Source organism: Phyllobates terribilis, unplaced genomic scaffold (assembly GCF_046119375.1).
Source record: "Phyllobates terribilis strain yellow unplaced genomic scaffold, ASM4611937v1 Scaffold_1748__1_contigs__length_216518, whole genome shotgun sequence".
In the NCBI taxonomy this organism is placed as follows: Eukaryota; Metazoa; Chordata; class Amphibia; order Anura; family Dendrobatidae; genus Phyllobates; species Phyllobates terribilis.
Genome location: NW_027364508.1, coordinates 178,420 through 196,741, shown reverse-complemented (window position 1 = coordinate 196,741; position 18,322 = coordinate 178,420). Strand labels below are relative to the sequence as shown.

General features: G+C 45.5%; 13 non-coding genes and 2 pseudogenes across 13 annotated transcripts; all 15 read left to right on the top strand.

Moving 5' to 3' along the window:
* Positions 1–275: 275 nt before the first annotated feature.
* On the top strand, positions 276–438 carry LOC141245081 (U2 spliceosomal RNA; annotated as a pseudogene).
* Positions 439–956: 518 nt separating this feature from the next.
* LOC141245053 (U2 spliceosomal RNA) lies at positions 957–1,138 on the top strand. Its single transcript, XR_012308920.1, has one exon. It is a non-coding gene; the product is annotated as a U2 spliceosomal RNA (small nuclear RNA).
* Positions 1,139–2,253: 1,115 nt separating this feature from the next.
* Positions 2,254–2,444, top strand: LOC141245127 (U2 spliceosomal RNA). The gene has a single exon (XR_012308975.1). It is a non-coding gene; the product is annotated as a U2 spliceosomal RNA (small nuclear RNA).
* Positions 2,445–3,559: 1,115 nt separating this feature from the next.
* On the top strand, positions 3,560–3,750 carry LOC141245126 (U2 spliceosomal RNA). Its single transcript, XR_012308974.1, has one exon. It is a non-coding gene; the product is annotated as a U2 spliceosomal RNA (small nuclear RNA).
* Positions 3,751–4,865: 1,115 nt separating this feature from the next.
* On the top strand, positions 4,866–5,056 carry LOC141245125 (U2 spliceosomal RNA). Its single transcript, XR_012308973.1, has one exon. It is a non-coding gene; the product is annotated as a U2 spliceosomal RNA (small nuclear RNA).
* A 1,115-nt stretch (positions 5,057–6,171) lies between these two features.
* On the top strand, positions 6,172–6,362 carry LOC141245042 (U2 spliceosomal RNA). Its single transcript, XR_012308909.1, has one exon. It is a non-coding gene; the product is annotated as a U2 spliceosomal RNA (small nuclear RNA).
* Positions 6,363–7,474: 1,112 nt separating this feature from the next.
* LOC141245080 (U2 spliceosomal RNA) lies at positions 7,475–7,637 on the top strand (annotated as a pseudogene).
* A 518-nt stretch (positions 7,638–8,155) lies between these two features.
* On the top strand, positions 8,156–8,337 carry LOC141245051 (U2 spliceosomal RNA). Its single transcript, XR_012308918.1, has one exon. It is a non-coding gene; the product is annotated as a U2 spliceosomal RNA (small nuclear RNA).
* Positions 8,338–9,452: 1,115 nt separating this feature from the next.
* LOC141245124 (U2 spliceosomal RNA) lies at positions 9,453–9,643 on the top strand. The gene has a single exon (XR_012308972.1). It is a non-coding gene; the product is annotated as a U2 spliceosomal RNA (small nuclear RNA).
* Positions 9,644–10,755: 1,112 nt separating this feature from the next.
* LOC141245123 (U2 spliceosomal RNA) lies at positions 10,756–10,946 on the top strand. The gene has a single exon (XR_012308971.1). It is a non-coding gene; the product is annotated as a U2 spliceosomal RNA (small nuclear RNA).
* A 1,115-nt stretch (positions 10,947–12,061) lies between these two features.
* Positions 12,062–12,252, top strand: LOC141245040 (U2 spliceosomal RNA). Its single transcript, XR_012308907.1, has one exon. It is a non-coding gene; the product is annotated as a U2 spliceosomal RNA (small nuclear RNA).
* A 1,115-nt stretch (positions 12,253–13,367) lies between these two features.
* Positions 13,368–13,558, top strand: LOC141245122 (U2 spliceosomal RNA). Its single transcript, XR_012308970.1, has one exon. It is a non-coding gene; the product is annotated as a U2 spliceosomal RNA (small nuclear RNA).
* Positions 13,559–14,673: 1,115 nt separating this feature from the next.
* On the top strand, positions 14,674–14,864 carry LOC141245039 (U2 spliceosomal RNA). The gene has a single exon (XR_012308906.1). It is a non-coding gene; the product is annotated as a U2 spliceosomal RNA (small nuclear RNA).
* A 1,112-nt stretch (positions 14,865–15,976) lies between these two features.
* LOC141245121 (U2 spliceosomal RNA) lies at positions 15,977–16,167 on the top strand. The gene has a single exon (XR_012308969.1). It is a non-coding gene; the product is annotated as a U2 spliceosomal RNA (small nuclear RNA).
* A 1,115-nt stretch (positions 16,168–17,282) lies between these two features.
* On the top strand, positions 17,283–17,473 carry LOC141245120 (U2 spliceosomal RNA). Its single transcript, XR_012308968.1, has one exon. It is a non-coding gene; the product is annotated as a U2 spliceosomal RNA (small nuclear RNA).
* Positions 17,474–18,322: the final 849 nt, after the last annotated feature.

Genomic DNA, 18,322 nt, shown 5'->3' with positions numbered 1-18,322 from the left:
TTCCACCCCACCCCCCGCCTTAATTGGTTCTCCTCCCTTCCAACGGTGTTGAGGCGGGTGGGAACAGCAGGGGGTGAAGGTGCTGTGTTTAAAGAGGTGGAGTTATGCAGATCTAAAACGCGTGGATTGCAGCAGCAGCAAGCCGAAAAGTGCAGGCATGTAAGGGATCTAGAGGTTGACAACATGTCTTCTTAACGGGAATCCAGGAGCTCATCTCCACAAATGGACTTTTCAGGATCCTTGGGTGGCTCCGTAGTTTGAAACCAATTCTGGTTATCGCTTCTCGGCCTTTTGGCTAAGATCAAGTGTAGTATCTGTTCTTATCGCTTCTCGGCCTTTTGGCTAAGATCAAGTGTAGTATCATTTGAAAAGGCAGTTTTGTCCTTGGGCTGCCCTAGTAAATTGATGCATATTACACACTGGTTTGGTGCACTTGTTAGTACGCCAGGTGGCTCATAGAGTTATCTGATGGAAAACATGGCCCTCCAGGATCGAAGTCACTAGTCTGGGTAAGTGTGAGGGCTTTGGAGCAATGTGCCCCAGGAGTAGGCGCCCTGGTGGGAGTCCAAGCTTACTGGGACTGGGAACCCCAGAAAGACTTGGCTTCGTAGCACGCCGCACCTTTGCCAATCATACTTTCTGAGCAACCCCCCCTATTCCTGGCCTCCGGGCTAGGAAGGGGAATTTTTATAAACCCGGTCGGAGGTCCGGTCAGCTTTGGGCTGAGAAACCAACACAGGCTCCAGCTCCACTAGGGTGGCAGCCTAGATGGAAGCTGGGAGCACGAAAACGGCTCTTCTTCGGCTAGGGAGAGCATCGGAGATCCTTGACCCTCGCTGTGGCCTTCTGGCTCGGAGGGATGGGGATGGTTTATTGGGGACCCTCTCCTCCGGGAAGGGTCCACATGAATCCTCGCCTCGTGCGCTGTTTTGGTGTGACTTCGGTCACATTTTTCAGTGCCTTGGATGCAGCTTCAATCAAAAAATCTGTTCTTATCAGTTTAATATCTGATACGTCCCCTATCTGGGGACCATATATTAAATGGATTTTTAGAACAGGGAGATGGAAAAAGAGCTTGCTCTGTCCACTCCACGCATTGACCTGGTATTGCAGTATCTCCAGGACCGGTGCACCCCTTCTTTAATGCAGTTTCTAAAATCAGAAAGAATTGAATTCAATGTTTTTTGTTCATTTTGCTTGTTTGTCGGATTTTGGGATGGACTCTTTGGCTTTGCTTTTCTTCTCCTCATTGGATTTTTCATGTTCAAAGTTGCAGAAGCCAGATTACAAGCTCATTTTGGTTCAACTTCAGCAACTGTGCATTGCATTGCCATGTAATGTGATGCAATGCTATCTTTCTAGCTCTCCCTTTTTACTTCCTTTTGGATAAACAGACATATTAGGCAAGCATTTTGGAGCTTTCACCTAAATAACTACAGGTGGTGAGATAAGCTGCACAATATAATTGACCTTTCAGTATATTGTTGCACACACACCATCTATTTAGCAAATGCCCTTGTTATCAACAGCAGCCTTTTAAACTCACCTGAGCTAACAGGTATGTGCGCTGGTTACTCTGCTGCGCTTAAAATTTCTTTTTTGGTTTGCTACAATGCCTTTTCTGAAACGTTGTCTCCTTCTGCTGGAACACTGACTTCTTTCATTTAATGCCTGCAGACTATAAAAGAGAACCCAACCCAAAAAGTTTGGTTGATTAGTCTGTGGCATTCTGTTAAACTGTTGCTTATGGCGGTCTCTGTGAGCTTCTCAGCGACATTCAGCCAGCCAGGTATCCTGCCTGCAGTAGATGGAATGTGGCAATGGAACGCTGGCTGCGCGTGTCATAATAGGCTCTGAGCCTTTATATACCTGTGCACAGCAGCAGCCACCTTCAGTCTGCTGCTGGACAGCCAGCAGCAGCAGCAGCAGGAGAGGTATGTAATCAGGAGCCCTCCTGCTAAGGGTAGACAGCTGCTCGTTCCACCCCACCCCCCGCCTTAATTGGTTCTCCTCCCTTCCAACGGTGTTGAGGCGGGTGGGAACAGCAGGGGGTGAAGGTGCTGTGTTTAAAGAGGTGGAGTTATGCAGATCTAAAACGCGTGGATTGCAGCAGCAGCAAGCCGAAAAGTGCAGGCATGTAAGGGATCTAGAGGTTGACAACATGTCTTCTTAACGGGAGTCCAGGAGCTCATCTCCACAAATGGACTTTTCAGGATCCTTGGGTGGCTCCGTAGTTTGAAACCAATTCTGGTTATCGCTTCTCGGCCTTTTGGCTAAGATCAAGTGTAGTATCTGTTCTTATCAGTTTAATATCTGATACGTCCCCTATCTGGGGACCATATATTAAATGGATTTTTAGAACAGGGAGATGGAAAAAGAGCTTGCTCTGTCCACTCCACGCATTGACCTGGTATTGCAGTATCTCCAGGACCGGTGCACCCCTTCTTTAATGCAGTTTCTAAAATCAGAAAGAATTGAATTCAATGTTTTTTGTTCATTTTGCTTGTTTGTCGGATTTTGGGATGGACTCTTTGGCTTTGCTTTTCTTCTCCTCATTGGATTTTTCATGTTCAAAGTTGCAGAAGCCAGATTACAAGCTCATTTTGGTTCAACTTCAGCAACTGTGCATTGCATTGCCATGTAATGTGATGCAATGCTATCTTTCTAGCTCTCCCTTTTTACTTCCTTTTGGATAAACAGACATATTAGGCAAGCATTTTGGAGCTTTCACCTAAATAACTACAGGTGGTGAGATAAGCTGCACAATATAATTGACCTTTCAGTATATTGTTGCACACACACCATCTATTTAGCAAATGCCCTTGTTATCAACAGCAGCCTTTTAAACTCACCTGAGCTAACAGGTATGTGCGCTGGTTACTCTGCTGCGCTTAAAATTTCTTTTTTGGTTTGCTACAATGCCTTTTCTGAAACGTTGTCTCCTTCTGCTGGAACACTGACTTCTTTCATTTAATGCCTGCAGACTATAAAAGAGAACCCAACCCAAAAAGTTTGGTTGATTAGTCTGTGGCATTCTGTTAAACTGTTGCTTATGGCGGTCTCTGTGAGCTTCTCAGCGACATTCAGCCAGCCAGGTATCCTGCCTGCAGTAGATGGAATGTGGCAATGGAACGCTGGCTGCGCGTGTCATAATAGGCTCTGAGCCTTTATATACCTGTGCACAGCAGCAGCCACCTTCAGTCTGCTGCTGGACAGCCAGCAGCAGCAGCAGCAGGAGAGGTATGTAATCAGGAGCCCTCCTGCTAAGGGTAGACAGCTGCTCGTTCCACCCCACCCCCCGCCTTAATTGGTTCTCCTCCCTTCCAACGGTGTTGAGGCGGGTGGGAACAGCAGGGGGTGAAGGTGCTGTGTTTAAAGAGGTGGAGTTATGCAGATCTAAAACGCGTGGATTGCAGCAGCAGCAAGCCGAAAAGTGCAGGCATGTAAGGGATCTAGAGGTTGACAACATGTCTTCTTAACGGGAGTCCAGGAGCTCATCTCCACAAATGGACTTTTCAGGATCCTTGGGTGGCTCCGTAGTTTGAAACCAATTCTGGTTATCGCTTCTCGGCCTTTTGGCTAAGATCAAGTGTAGTATCTGTTCTTATCAGTTTAATATCTGATACGTCCCCTATCTGGGGACCATATATTAAATGGATTTTTAGAACAGGGAGATGGAAAAAGAGCTTGCTCTGTCCACTCCACGCATTGACCTGGTATTGCAGTATCTCCAGGACCGGTGCACCCCTTCTTTAATGCAGTTTCTAAAATCAGAAAGAATTGAATTCAATGTTTTTTGTTCATTTTGCTTGTTTGTCGGATTTTGGGATGGACTCTTTGGCTTTGCTTTTCTTCTCCTCATTGGATTTTTCATGTTCAAAGTTGCAGAAGCCAGATTACAAGCTCATTTTGGTTCAACTTCAGCAACTGTGCATTGCATTGCCATGTAATGTGATGCAATGCTATCTTTCTAGCTCTCCCTTTTTACTTCCTTTTGGATAAACAGACATATTAGGCAAGCATTTTGGAGCTTTCACCTAAATAACTACAGGTGGTGAGATAAGCTGCACAATATAATTGACCTTTCAGTATATTGTTGCACACACACCATCTATTTAGCAAATGCCCTTGTTAACAACAGCAGCCTTTTAAACTCACCTGAGCTAACAGGTATGTGTGCTGGTTACTCTGCTGCGCTTAAAATTTCTTTTTTGGTTTGCTACAATGCCTTTTCTGAAACGTTGTCTCCTTCTGCTGGAACACTGACTTCTTTCATTTAATGCCTGCAGACTATAAAAGAGAACCCAACCCAAAAAGTTTGGTTGATTAGTCTGTGGCATTCTGTTAAACTGTTGCTTATGGCGGTCTCTGTGAGCTTCTCAGCGACATTCAGCCAGCCAGGTATCCTGCCTGCAGTAGATGGAATGTGGCAATGGAACGCTGGCTGCGCGTGTCATAATAGGCTCTGAGCCTTTATATACCTGTGCACAGCAGCAGCCACCTTCAGTCTGCTGCTGGACAGCCAGCAGCAGCAGCAGCAGGAGAGGTATGTAATCAGGAGCCCTCCTGCTAAGGGTAGACAGCTGCTCGTTCCACCCCACCCCCCGCCTTAATTGGTTCTCCTCCCTTCCAACGGTGTTGAGGCGGGTGGGAACAGCAGGGGGTGAAGGTGCTGTGTTTAAAGAGGTGGAGTTATGCAGATCTAAAACGCGTGGATTGCAGCAGCAGCAAGCCGAAAAGTGCAGGCATGTAAGGGATCTAGAGGTTGACAACATGTCTTCTTAACGGGAGTCCAGGAGCTCATCTCCACAAATGGACTTTTCAGGATCCTTGGGTGGCTCCGTAGTTTGAAACCAATTCTGGTTATCGCTTCTCGGCCTTTTGGCTAAGATCAAGTGTAGTATCTGTTCTTATCAGTTTAATATCTGATACGTCCCCTATCTGGGGACCATATATTAAATGGATTTTTAGAACAGGGAGATGGAAAAAGAGCTTGCTCTGTCCACTCCACGCATTGACCTGGTATTGCAGTATCTCCAGGACCGGTGCACCCCTTCTTTAATGCAGTTTCTAAAATCAGAAAGAATTGAATTCAATGTTTTTTGTTCATTTTGCTTGTTTGTCGGATTTTGGGATGGACTCTTTGGCTTTGCTTTTCTTCTCCTCATTGGATTTTTCATGTTCAAAGTTGCAGAAGCCAGATTACAAGCTCATTTTGGTTCAACTTCAGCAACTGTGCATTGCATTGCCATGTAATGTGATGCAATGCTATCTTTCTAGCTCTCCCTTTTTACTTCCTTTTGGATAAACAGACATATTAGGCAAGCATTTTGGAGCTTTCACCTAAATAACTACAGGTGGTGAGATAAGCTGCACAATATAATTGACCTTTCAGTATATTGTTGCACACACACCATCTATTTAGCAAATGCCCTTGTTATCAACAGCAGCCTTTTAAACTCACCTGAGCTAACAGGTATGTGCGCTGGTTACTCTGCTGCGCTTAAAATTTCTTTTTTGGTTTGCTACAATGCCTTTTCTGAAACGTTGTCTCCCTCTGCTGGAACACTGACTTCTTTCATTTAATGCCTGCAGACTATAAAAGAGAACCCAACCCAAAAAGTTTGGTTGATTAGTCTGTGGCATTCTGTTAAACTGTTGCTTATGGCGGTCTCTGTGAGCTTCTCAGCGACATTCAGCCAGCCAGGTATCCTGCCTGCAGTAGATGGAATGTGGCAATGGAACGCTGGCTGCGCGTGTCATAATAGGCTCTGAGCCTTTATATACCTGTGCACAGCAGCAGCCACCTTCAGTCTGCTGCTGGACAGCCAGCAGCAGCAGCAGCAGGAGAGGTATGTAATCAGGAGCCCTCCTGCTAAGGGTAGACAGCTGCTCGTTCCACCCCACCCCCCGCCTTAATTGGTTCTCCTCCCTTCCAACGGTGTTGAGGCGGGTGGGAACAGCAGGGGGTGAAGGTGCTGTGTTTAAAGAGGTGGAGTTATGCAGATCTAAAACGCGTGGATTGCAGCAGCAGCAAGCCAAAAAGTGCAGGCATGTAAGGGATCTAGAGGTTGACAACATGTCTTCTTAACGGGAGTCCAGGAGCTCATCTCCACAAATGGACTTTTCAGGATCCTTGGGTGGCTCCGTAGTTTGAAACCAATTCTGGTTATCGCTTCTCGGCCTTTTGGCTAAGATCAAGTGTAATATCTGTTCTTATCAGTTTAATATCTGATACGTCCCCTATCTGGGGACCATATATTAAATGGATTTTTAGAACAGGGAGATGGAAAAAGAGCTTGCTCTGTCCACTCCACGCATTGACCTGGTATTGCAGTATCTCCAGGACCGGTGCACCCCTTCTTTAATGCAGTTTCTAAAATCAGAAAGAATTGAATTCAATGTTTTTTGTTCATTTTGCTTGTTTGTCGGATTTTGGGATGGACTCTTTGGCTTTGCTTTTCTTCTCCTCATTGGATTTTTCATGTTCAAAGTTGCAGAAGCCAGATTACAAGCTCATTTTGGTTCAACTTCAGCAACTGTGCATTGCATTGCCATGTAATGTGATGCAATGCTATCTTTCTAGCTCTCCCTTTTTACTTCCTTTTGGATAAACAGACATATTAGGCAAGCATTTTGGAGCTTTCACCTAAATAACTACAGGTGGTGAGATAAGCTGCACAATATAATTGACCTTTCAGTATATTGTTGCACACACACCATCTATTTAGCAAATGCCCTTGTTATCAACAGCAGCCTTTTAAACTCACCTGAGCTAACAGGTATGTGCGCTGGTTACTCTGCTGCGCTTAAAATTTCTTTTTTGGTTTGCTACAATGCCTTTTCTGAAACGTTGTCTCCTTCTGCTGGAACACTGACTTCTTTCATTTAATGCCTGCAGACTATAAAAGAGAACCCAACCCAAAAAGTTTGGTTGATTAGTCTGTGGCATTCTGTTAAACTGTTGCTTATGGCGGTCTCTGTGAGCTTCTCAGCGACATTCAGCCAGCCAGGTATCCTGCCTGCAGTAGATGGAATGTGGCAATGGAACGCTGGCTGCGCGTGTCATAATAGGCTCTGAGCCTTTATATACCTGTGCACAGCAGCAGCCACCTTCAGTCTGCTGCTGGACAGCCAGCAGCAGCAGCAGGAGAGGTATGTAATCAGGAGCCCTCCTGCTAAGGGTAGACAGCTGCTCGTTCCACCCCACCCCCCGCCTTAATTGGTTCTCCTCCCTTCCAACGGTGTTGAGGCGGGTGGGAACAGCAGGGGGTGAAGGTGCTGTGTTTAAAGAGGTGGAGTTATGCAGATCTAAAACGCGTGGATTGCAGCAGCAGCAAGCCGAAAAGTGCAGGCATGTAAGGGATCTAGAGGTTGACAACATGTCTTCTTAACGGGAATCCAGGAGCTCATCTCCACAAATGGACTTTTCAGGATCCTTGGGTGGCTCCGTAGTTTGAAACCAATTCTGGTTATCGCTTCTCGGCCTTTTGGCTAAGATCAAGTGTAGTATCTGTTCTTATCGCTTCTCGGCCTTTTGGCTAAGATCAAGTGTAGTATCATTTGAAAAGGCAGTTTTGTCCTTGGGCTGCCCTAGTAAATTGATGCATATTACACACTGGTTTGGTGCACTTGTTAGTACGCCAGGTGGCTCATAGAGTTATCTGATGGAAAACATGGCCCTCCAGGATCGAAGTCACTAGTCTGGGTAAGTGTGAGGGCTTTGGAGCAATGTGCCCCAGGAGTAGGCGCCCTGGTGGGAGTCCAAGCTTACTGGGACTGGGAACCCCAGAAAGACTTGGCTTCGTAGCACGCCGCACCTTTGCCAATCATACTTTCTGAGCAACCCCCCCTATTCCTGGCCTCCGGGCTAGGAAGGGGAATTTTTATAAACCCGGTCGGAGGTCCGGTCAGCTTTGGGCTGAGAAACCAACACAGGCTCCAGCTCCACTAGGGTGGCAGCCTAGATGGAAGCTGGGAGCACGAAAACGGCTCTTCTTCGGCTAGGGAGAGCATCGGAGATCCTTGACCCTCGCTGTGGCCTTCTGGCTCGGAGGGATGGGGATGGTTTATTGGGGACCCTCTCCTCCGGGAAGGGTCCACATGAATCCTCGCCTCGTGCGCTGTTTTGGTGTGACTTCGGTCACATTTTTCAGTGCCTTGGATGCAGCTTCAATCAAAAAATCTGTTCTTATCAGTTTAATATCTGATACGTCCCCTATCTGGGGACCATATATTAAATGGATTTTTAGAACAGGGAGATGGAAAAAGAGCTTGCTCTGTCCACTCCACGCATTGACCTGGTATTGCAGTATCTCCAGGACCGGTGCACCCCTTCTTTAATGCAGTTTCTAAAATCAGAAAGAATTGAATTCAATGTTTTTTGTTCATTTTGCTTGTTTGTCGGATTTTGGGATGGACTCTTTGGCTTTGCTTTTCTTCTCCTCATTGGATTTTTCATGTTCAAAGTTGCAGAAGCCAGATTACAAGCTCATTTTGGTTCAACTTCAGCAACTGTGCATTGCATTGCCATGTAATGTGATGCAATGCTATCTTTCTAGCTCTCCCTTTTTACTTCCTTTTGGATAAACAGACATATTAGGCAAGCATTTTGGAGCTTTCACCTAAATAACTACAGGTGGTGAGATAAGCTGCACAATATAATTGACCTTTCAGTATATTGTTGCACACACACCATCTATTTAGCAAATGCCCTTGTTATCAACAGCAGCCTTTTAAACTCACCTGAGCTAACAGGTATGTGCGCTGGTTACTCTGCTGCGCTTAAAATTTCTTTTTTGGTTTGCTACAATGCCTTTTCTGAAACGTTGTCTCCTTCTGCTGGAACACTGACTTCTTTCATTTAATGCCTGCAGACTATAAAAGAGAACCCAACCCAAAAAGTTTGGTTGATTAGTCTGTGGCATTCTGTTAAACTGTTGCTTATGGCGGTCTCTGTGAGCTTCTCAGCGACATTCAGCCAGCCAGGTATCCTGCCTGCAGTAGATGGAATGTGGCAATGGAACGCTGGCTGCGCGTGTCATAATAGGCTCTGAGCCTTTATATACCTGTGCACAGCAGCAGCCACCTTCAGTCTGCTGCTGGACAGCCAGCAGCAGCAGCAGCAGGAGAGGTATGTAATCAGGAGCCCTCCTGCTAAGGGTAGACAGCTGCTCGTTCCACCCCACCCCCCGCCTTAATTGGTTCTCCTCCCTTCCAACGGTGTTGAGGCGGGTGGGAACAGCAGGGGGTGAAGGTGCTGTGTTTAAAGAGGTGGAGTTATGCAGATCTAAAACGCGTGGATTGCAGCAGCAGCAAGCCGAAAAGTGCAGGCATGTAAGGGATCTAGAGGTTGACAACATGTCTTCTTAACGGGAGTCCAGGAGCTCATCTCCACAAATGGACTTTTCAGGATCCTTGGGTGGCTCCGTAGTTTGAAACCAATTCTGGTTATCGCTTCTCGGCCTTTTGGCTAAGATCAAGTGTAGTATCTGTTCTTATCAGTTTAATATCTGATACGTCCCCTATCTGGGGACCATATATTAAATGGATTTTTAGAACAGGGAGATGGAAAAAGAGCTTGCTCTGTCCACTCCACGCATTGACCTGGTATTGCAGTATCTCCAGGACCGGTGCACCCCTTCTTTAATGCAGTTTCTAAAATCAGAAAGAATTGAATTCAATGTTTTTTGTTCATTTTGCTTGTTTGTCGGATTTTGGGATGGACTCTTTGGCTTTGCTTTTCTTCTCCTCATTGGATTTTTCATGTTCAAAGTTGCAGAAGCCAGATTACAAGCTCATTTTGGTTCAACTTCAGCAACTGTGCATTGCATTGCCATGTAATGTGAAGCAATGCTATCTTTCTAGCTCTCCCTTTTTACTTCCTTTTGGATAAACAGACATATTAGGCAAGCATTTTGGAGCTTTCACCTAAATAACTACAGGTGGTGAGATAAGCTGCACAATATAATTGACCTTTCAGTATATTGTTGCACACACACCATCTATTTAGCAAATGCCCTTGTTATCAACAGCAGCCTTTTAAACTCACCTGAGCTAACAGGTATGTGCGCTGGTTACTCTGCTGCGCTTAAAATTTCTTTTTTGGTTTGCTACAATGCCTTTTCTGAAACGTTGTCTCCTTCTGCTGGAACACTGACTTCTTTCATTTAATGCCTGCAGACTATAAAAGAGAACCCAACCCAAAAAGTTTGGTTGATTAGTCTGTGGCATTCTGTTAAACTGTTGCTTATGGCGGTCTCTGTGAGCTTCTCAGCGACATTCAGCCAGCCAGGTATCCTGCCTGCAGTAGATGGAATGTGGCAATGGAACGCTGGCTGCGCGTGTCATAATAGGCTCTGAGCCTTTATATACCTGTGCACAGCAGCAGCCACCTTCAGTCTGCTGCTGGACAGCCAGCAGCAGCAGCAGGAGAGGTATGTAATCAGGAGCCCTCCTGCTAAGGGTAGACAGCTGCTCGTTCCACCCCACCCCCCGCCTTAATTGGTTCTCCTCCCTTCCAACGGTGTTGAGGCGGGTGGGAACAGCAGGGGGTGAAGGTGCTGTGTTTAAAGAGGTGGAGTTATGCAGATCTAAAACGCGTGGATTGCAGCAGCAGCAAGCCGAAAAGTGCAGGCATGTAAGGGATCTAGAGGTTGACAACATGTCTTCTTAACGGGAGTCCAGGAGCTCATCTCCACAAATGGACTTTTCAGGATCCTTGGGTGGCTCCGTAGTTTGAAACCAATTCTGGTTATCGCTTCTCGGCCTTTTGGCTAAGATCAAGTGTAGTATCTGTTCTTATCAGTTTAATATCTGATACGTCCCCTATCTGGGGACCATATATTAAATGGATTTTTAGAACAGGGAGATGGAAAAAGAGCTTGCTCTGTCCACTCCACGCATTGACCTGGTATTGCAGTATCTCCAGGACCGGTGCACCCCTTCTTTAATGCAGTTTCTAAAATCAGAAAGAATTGAATTCAATGTTTTTTGTTCATTTTGCTTGTTTGTCGGATTTTGGGATGGACTCTTTGGCTTTGCTTTTCTTCTCCTCATTGGATTTTTCATGTTCAAAGTTGCAGAAGCCAGATTACAAGCTCATTTTGGTTCAACTTCAGCAACTGTGCATTGCATTGCCATGTAATGTGATGCAATGCTATCTTTCTAGCTCTCCCTTTTTACTTCCTTTTGGATAAACAGACATATTAGGCAAGCATTTTGGAGCTTTCATCTAAATAACTACAGGTGGTGAGATAAGCTGCACAATATAATTGACCTTTCAGTATATTGTTGCACACACACCATCTATTTAGCAAATGCCCTTGTTATCAACAGCAGCCTTTTAAACTCACCTGAGCTAACAGGTATGTGCGCTGGTTACTCTGCTGCGCTTAAAATTTCTTTTTTGGTTTGCTACAATGCCTTTTCTGAAACGTTGTCTCCTTCTGCTGGAACACTGACTTCTTTCATTTAATGCCTGCAGACTATAAAAGAGAACCCAACCCAAAAAGTTTGGTTGATTAGTCTGTGGCATTCTGTTAAACTGTTGCTTATGGCGGTCTCTGTGAGCTTCTCAGCGACATTCAGCCAGCCAGGTATCCTGCCTGCAGTAGATGGAATGTGGCAATGGAACGCTGGCTGCGCGTGTCATAATAGGCTCTGAGCCTTTATATACCTGTGCACAGCAGCAGCCACCTTCTGTCTGCTGCTGGACAGCCAGCAGCAGCAGCAGCAGGAGAGGTATGTAATCAGGAGCCCTCCTGCTAAGGTTAGACAGCTGCTCGTTCCACCCCACCCCCCGCCTTAATTGGTTCTCCTCCCTTCCAACGGTGTTGAGGCGGGTGGGAACAGCAGGGGGTGAAGGTGCTGTGTTTAAAGAGGTGGAGTTATGCAGATCTAAAACGCGTGGATTGCAGCAGCAGCAAGCCGAAAAGTGCAGGCATGTAAGGGATCTAGAGGTTGACAACATGTCTTCTTAACGGGAGTCCAGGAGCTCATCTCCACAAATGGACTTTTCAGGATCCTTGGGTGGCTCCGTAGTTTGAAACCAATTCTGGTTATCGCTTCTCGGCCTTTTGGCTAAGATCAAGTGTAGTATCTGTTCTTATCAGTTTAATATCTGATACGTCCCCTATCTGGGGACCATATATTAAATGGATTTTTAGAACAGGGAGATGGAAAAAGAGCTTGCTCTGTCCACTCCACGCATTTACCTGGTATTGCAGTATCTCCAGGACCGGTGCACCCCTTCTTTAATGCAGTTTCTAAAATCAGAAAGAATTGAATTCAATGTTTTTTGTTCATTTTGCTTGTTTGTCGGATTTTGGGATGGACTCTTTGGCTTTGCTTTTCTTCTCCTCATTGGATTTTTCATGTTCAAAGTTGCAGAAGCCAGATTACAAGCTCATTTTGGTTCAACTTCAGCAACTGTGCATTGCATTGCCATGTAATGTGATGCAATGCTATCTTTCTAGCTCTCCCTTTTTACTTCCTTTTGGATAAACAGACATATTAGGCAAGCATTTTGGAGCTTTCACCTAAATAACTACAGGTGGTGAGATAAGCTGCACAATATAATTGACCTTTCAGTATATTGTTGCACACACACCATCTATTTAGCAAATGCCCTTGTTATCAACAGCAGCCTTTTAAACTCACCTGAGCTAACAGGTATGTGCGCTGGTTACTCTGCTGCGCTTAAAATTTCTTTTTTGGTTTGCTACAATGCCTTTTCTGAAACGTTGTCTCCTTCTGCTGGAACACTGACTTCTTTCATTTAATGCCTGCAGACTATAAAAGAGAACCCAACCCAAAAAGTTTGGTTGATTAGTCTGTGGCATTCTGTTAAACTGTTGCTTATGGCGGTCTCTGTGAGCTTCTCAGCGACATTCAGCCAGCCAGGTATCCTGCCTGCAGTAGATGGAATGTGGCAATGGAACGCTGGCTGCGCGTGTCATAATAGGCTCTGAGCCTTTATATACCTGTGCACAGCAGCAGCCACCTTCAGTCTGCTGCTGGACAGCCAGCAGCAGCAGCAGCAGGAGAGGTATGTAATCAGGAGCCCTCCTGCTAAGGGTAGACAGCTGCTCGTTCCACCCCACCCCCCGCCTTAATTGGTTCTCCTCCCTTCCAACGGTGTTGAGGCGGGTGGGAACAGCAGGGGGTGAAGGTGCTGTGTTTAAAGAGGTGGAGTTATGCAGATCTAAAACGCGTGGATTGCAGCAGCAGCAAGCCGAAAAGTGCAGGCATGTAAGGGATGTAGAGGTTGACAACATGTCTTCTTAACGGGAGTCCAGGAGCTCATCTCCACAAATGGACTTTTCAGGATCCTTGGGTGGCTCCGTAGTTTGAAACCAATTCTGGTTATCGCTTCTCGGCCTTTTGGCTAAGATCAAGTGTAGTATCTGTTCTTATCAGTTTAATATCTGATACGTCCCCTATCTGGGGACCATATATTAAATGGATTTTTAGAACAGGGAGATGGAAAAAGAGCTTGCTCTGTCCACTCCACGCATTGACCTGGTATTGCAGTATCTCCAGGACCGGTGCACCCCTTCTTTAATGCAGTTTCTAAAATCAGAAAGAATTGAATTCAATGTTTTTTGTTCATTTTGCTTGTTTGTCGGATTTTGGGATGGACTCTTTGGCTTTGCTTTTCTTCTCCTCATTGGATTTTTCATGTTCAAAGTTGCAGAAGCCAGATTACAAGCTCATTTTGGTTCAACTTCAGCAACTGTGCATTGCATTGCCATGTAATGTGATGCAATGCTATCTTTCTAGCTCTCCCTTTTTACTTCCTTTTGGATAAACAGACATATTAGGCAAGCATTTTGGAGCTTTCACCTAAATAACTACAGGTGGTGAGATAAGCTGCACAATATAATTGACCTTTCAGTATATTGTTGCACACACACCATCTATTTAGCAAATGCCCTTGTTATCAACAGCAGCCTTTTAAACTCACCTGAGCTAACAGGTATGTGCGCTGGTTACTCTGCTGCGCTTAAAATTTCTTTTTTGGTTTGCTACAATGCCTTTTCTGAAACGTTGTCTCCTTCTGCTGGAACACTGACTTCTTTCATTTAATGCCTGCAGACTATAAAAGAGAACCCAACCCAAAAAGTTTGGTTGATTAGTCTGTGGCATTCTGTTAAACTGTTGCTTATGGCGGTCTCTGTGAGCTTCTCAGCGACATTCAGCCAGCCAGGTATCCTGCCTGCAGTAGATGGAATGTGGCAATGGAACGCTGGCTGCGCGTGTCATAATAGGCTCTGAGCCTTTATATACCTGTGCACAGCAGCAGCCACCTTCTGTCTGCTGCTGGACAGCCAGCAGCAGCAGCAGCAGGAGAGGTATGTAATCAGGAGCCCTCCTGCTAAGGTTAGACAGCTGCTCGTTCCACCCCACCCCCCGCCTTAATTGGTTCTCCTCCCTTCCAACGGTGTTGAGGCGGGTGGGAACAGCAGGGGGTGAAGGTGCTGTGTTTAAAGAGGTGGAGTTATGCAGATCTAAAACGCGTGGATTGCAGCAGCAGCAAGCCGAAAAGTGCAGGCATGTAAGGGATCTAGAGGTTGACAACATGTCTTCTTAACGGGAGTCCAGGAGCTCATCTCCACAAATGGACTTTTCAGGATCCTTGGGTGGCTCCGTAGTTTGAAACCAATTCTGGTTATCGCTTCTCGGCCTTTTGGCTAAGATCAAGTGTAGTATCTGTTCTTATCAGTTTAATATCTGATACGTCCCCTATCTGGGGACCATATATTAAATGGATTTTTAGAACAGGGAGATGGAAAAAGAGCTTGCTCTGTCCACTCCACGCATTTACCTGGTATTGCAGTATCTCCAGGACCGGTGCACCCCTTCTTTAATGCAGTTTCTAAAATCAGAAAGAATTGAATTCAATGTTTTTTGTTCATTTTGCTTGTTTGTCGGATTTTGGGATGGACTCTTTGGCTTTGCTTTTCTTCTCCTCATTGGATTTTTCATGTTCAAAGTTGCAGAAGCCAGATTACAAGCTCATTTTGGTTCAACTTCAGCAACTGTGCATTGCATTGCCATGTAATGTGATGCAATGCTATCTTTCTAGCTCTCCCTTTTTACTTCCTTTTGGATAAACAGACATATTAGGCAAGCATTTTGGAGCTTTCACCTAAATAACTACAGGTGGTGAGATAAGCTGCACAATATAATTGACCTTTCAGTATATTGTTGCACACACACCATCTATTTAGCAAATGCCCTTGTTATCAACAGCAGCCTTTTAAACTCACCTGAGCTAACAGGTATGTGCGCTGGTTACTCTGCTGCGCTTAAAATTTCTTTTTTGGTTTGCTACAATGCCTTTTCTGAAACGTTGTCTCCTTCTGCTGGAACACTGACTTCTTTCATTTAATGCCTGCAGACTATAAAAGAGAACCCAACCCAAAAAGTTTGGTTGATTAGTCTGTGGCATTCTGTTAAACTGTTGCTTATGGCGGTCTCTGTGAGCTTCTCAGCGACATTCAGCCAGCCAGGTATCCTGCCTGCAGTAGATGGAATGTGGCAATGGAACGCTGGCTGCGCGTGTCATAATAGGCTCTGAGCCTTTATATACCTGTGCACAGCAGCAGCCACCTTCAGTCTGCTGCTGGACAGCCAGCAGCAGCAGCAGGAGAGGTATGTAATCAGGAGCCCTCCTGCTAAGGGTAGACAGCTGCTCGTTCCACCCCACCCCCCGCCTTAATTGGTTCTCCTCCCTTCCAACGGTGTTGAGGCGGGTGGGAACAGCAGGGGGTGAAGGTGCTGTGTTTAAAGAGGTGGAGTTATGCAGATCTAAAACGCGTGGATTGCAGCAGCAGCAAGCCGAAAAGTGCAGGCATGTAAGGGATCTAGAGGTTGACAACATGTCTTCTTAACGGGAGTCCAGGAGCTCATCTCCACAAATGGACTTTTCAGGATCCTTGGGTGGCTCCGTAGTTTGAAACCAATTCTGGTTATCGCTTCTCGGCCTTTTGGCTAAGATCAAGTGTAGTATCTGTTCTTATCAGTTTAATATCTGATACGTCCCCTATCTGGGGACCATATATTAAATGGATTTTTAGAACAGGGAGATGGAAAAAGAGCTTGCTCTGTCCACTCCACGCATTGACCTGGTATTGCAGTATCTCCAGGACCGGTGCACCCCTTCTTTAATGCAGTTTCTAAAATCAGAAAGAATTGAATTCAATGTTTTTTGTTCATTTTGCTTGTTTGTCGGATTTTGGGATGGACTCTTTGGCTTTGCTTTTCTTCTCCTCATTGGATTTTTCATGTTCAAAGTTGCAGAAGCCAGATTACAAGCTCATTTTGGTTCAACTTCAGCAACTGTGCATTGCATTGCCATGTAATGTGATGCAATGCTATCTTTCTAGCTCTCCCTTTTTACTTCCTTTTGGATAAACAGACATATTAGGCAAGCATTTTGGAGCTTTCACCTAAATAACTACAGGTGGTGAGATAAGCTGCACAATATAATTGACCTTTCAGTATATTGTTGCACACACACCATCTATTTAGCAAATGCCCTTGTTATCAACAGCAGCCTTTTAAACTCACCTGAGCTAACAGGTATGTGCGCTGGTTACTCTGCTGCGCTTAAAATTTCTTTTTTGGTTTGCTACAATGCCTTTTCTGAAACGTTGTCTCCTTCTGCTGGAACACTGACTTCTTTCATTTAATGCCTGCAGACTATAAAAGAGAACCCAACCCAAAAAGTTTGGTTGATTAGTCTGTGGCATTCTGTTAAACTGTTGCTTATGGCGGTCTCTGTGAGCTTCTCAGCGACATTCAGCCAGCCAGGTATCCTGCCTGCAGTAGATGGAATGTGGCAATGGAACGCTGGCTGCGCGTGTCATAATAGGCTCTGAGCCTTTATATACCTGTGCACAGCAGCAGCCACCTTCAGTCTGCTGCTGGACAGCCAGCAGCAGCAGCAGCAGGAGAGGTATGTAATCAGGAGCCCTCCTGCTAAGGGTAGACAGCTGCTCGTTCCACCCCACCCCCCGCCTTAATTGGTTCTCCTCCCTTCCAACGGTGTTGAGGCGGGTGGGAACAGCAGGGGGTGAAGGTGCTGTGTTTAAAGAGGTGGAGTTATGCAGATCTAAAACGCGTGGATTGCAGCAGCAGCAAGCCGAAAAGTGCAGGCATGTAAGGGATCTAGAGGTTGACAACATGTCTTCTTAACGGGAGTTCAGGAGCTCATCTCCACAAATGGACTTTTCAGGATCCTTGGGTGGCTCTGTAGTTTGAAACCAATTCTGGTTATCGCTTCTCGGCCTTTTGGCTAAGATCAAGTGTAGTATCTGTTCTTATCAGTTTAATATCTGATACGTCCCCTATCTGGGGACCATATATTAAATGGATTTTTAGAACAGGGAGATGGAAAAAGAGCTTGCTCTGTCCACTCCACGCATTGACCTGGTATTGCAGTATCTCCAGGACCGGTGCACCCCTTCTTTAATGCAGTTTCTAAAATCAGAAAGAATTGAATTCAATGTTTTTTGTTCATTTTGCTTGTTTGTCGGATTTTTGATGGACTCTTTGGCTTTGCTTTTCTTCTCCTCATTGGATTTTTCATGTTCAAAGTTGCAGAAGCCAGATTACAAGCTCATTTTGGTTCAACTTCAGCAACTGTGCATTGCATTGCCATGTAATGTGATGCAATGCTATCTTTCTAGCTCTCCCTTTTTACTTCCTTTTGGATAAACAGACATATTAGGCAAGCATTTTGGAGCTTTCACCTAAATAACTACAGGTGGTGAGATAAGCTGCACAATATAATTGACCTTTCAGTATATTGTTGCACACACACCATCTATTTAGCAAATGCCCTTGTTATCAAGAGCAGCCTTTTAAACTCACCTGAGCTAACAGGTATGTGCGCTGGTTACTCTGCTGCGCTTAAAATTTCTTTTTTGGTTTGCTACAATGCCTTTTCTGAAACGTTGTCTCCTTCTGCTGGAACACTGACTTCTTTCATTTAATGCCTGCAGACTATAAAAGAGAACCCAACCCAAAAAGTTTGGTTGATTAGTCTGTGGCATTCTGTTAAACTGTTGCTTATGGCGGTCTCTGTGAGCTTCTCAGCGACATTCAGCCAGCCAGGTATCCTGCCTGCAGTAGATGGAATGTGGCAATGGAACGCTGGCTGCGCGTGTCATAATAGGCTCTGAGCCTTTATATACCTGTGCACAGCAGCAGCCACCTTCAGTCTGCTGCTGGACAGCCAGCAGCAGCAGCAGCAGGAGAGGTATGTAATCAGGAGCCCTCCTGCTAAGGGTAGACAGCTGCTCGTTCCACCCCA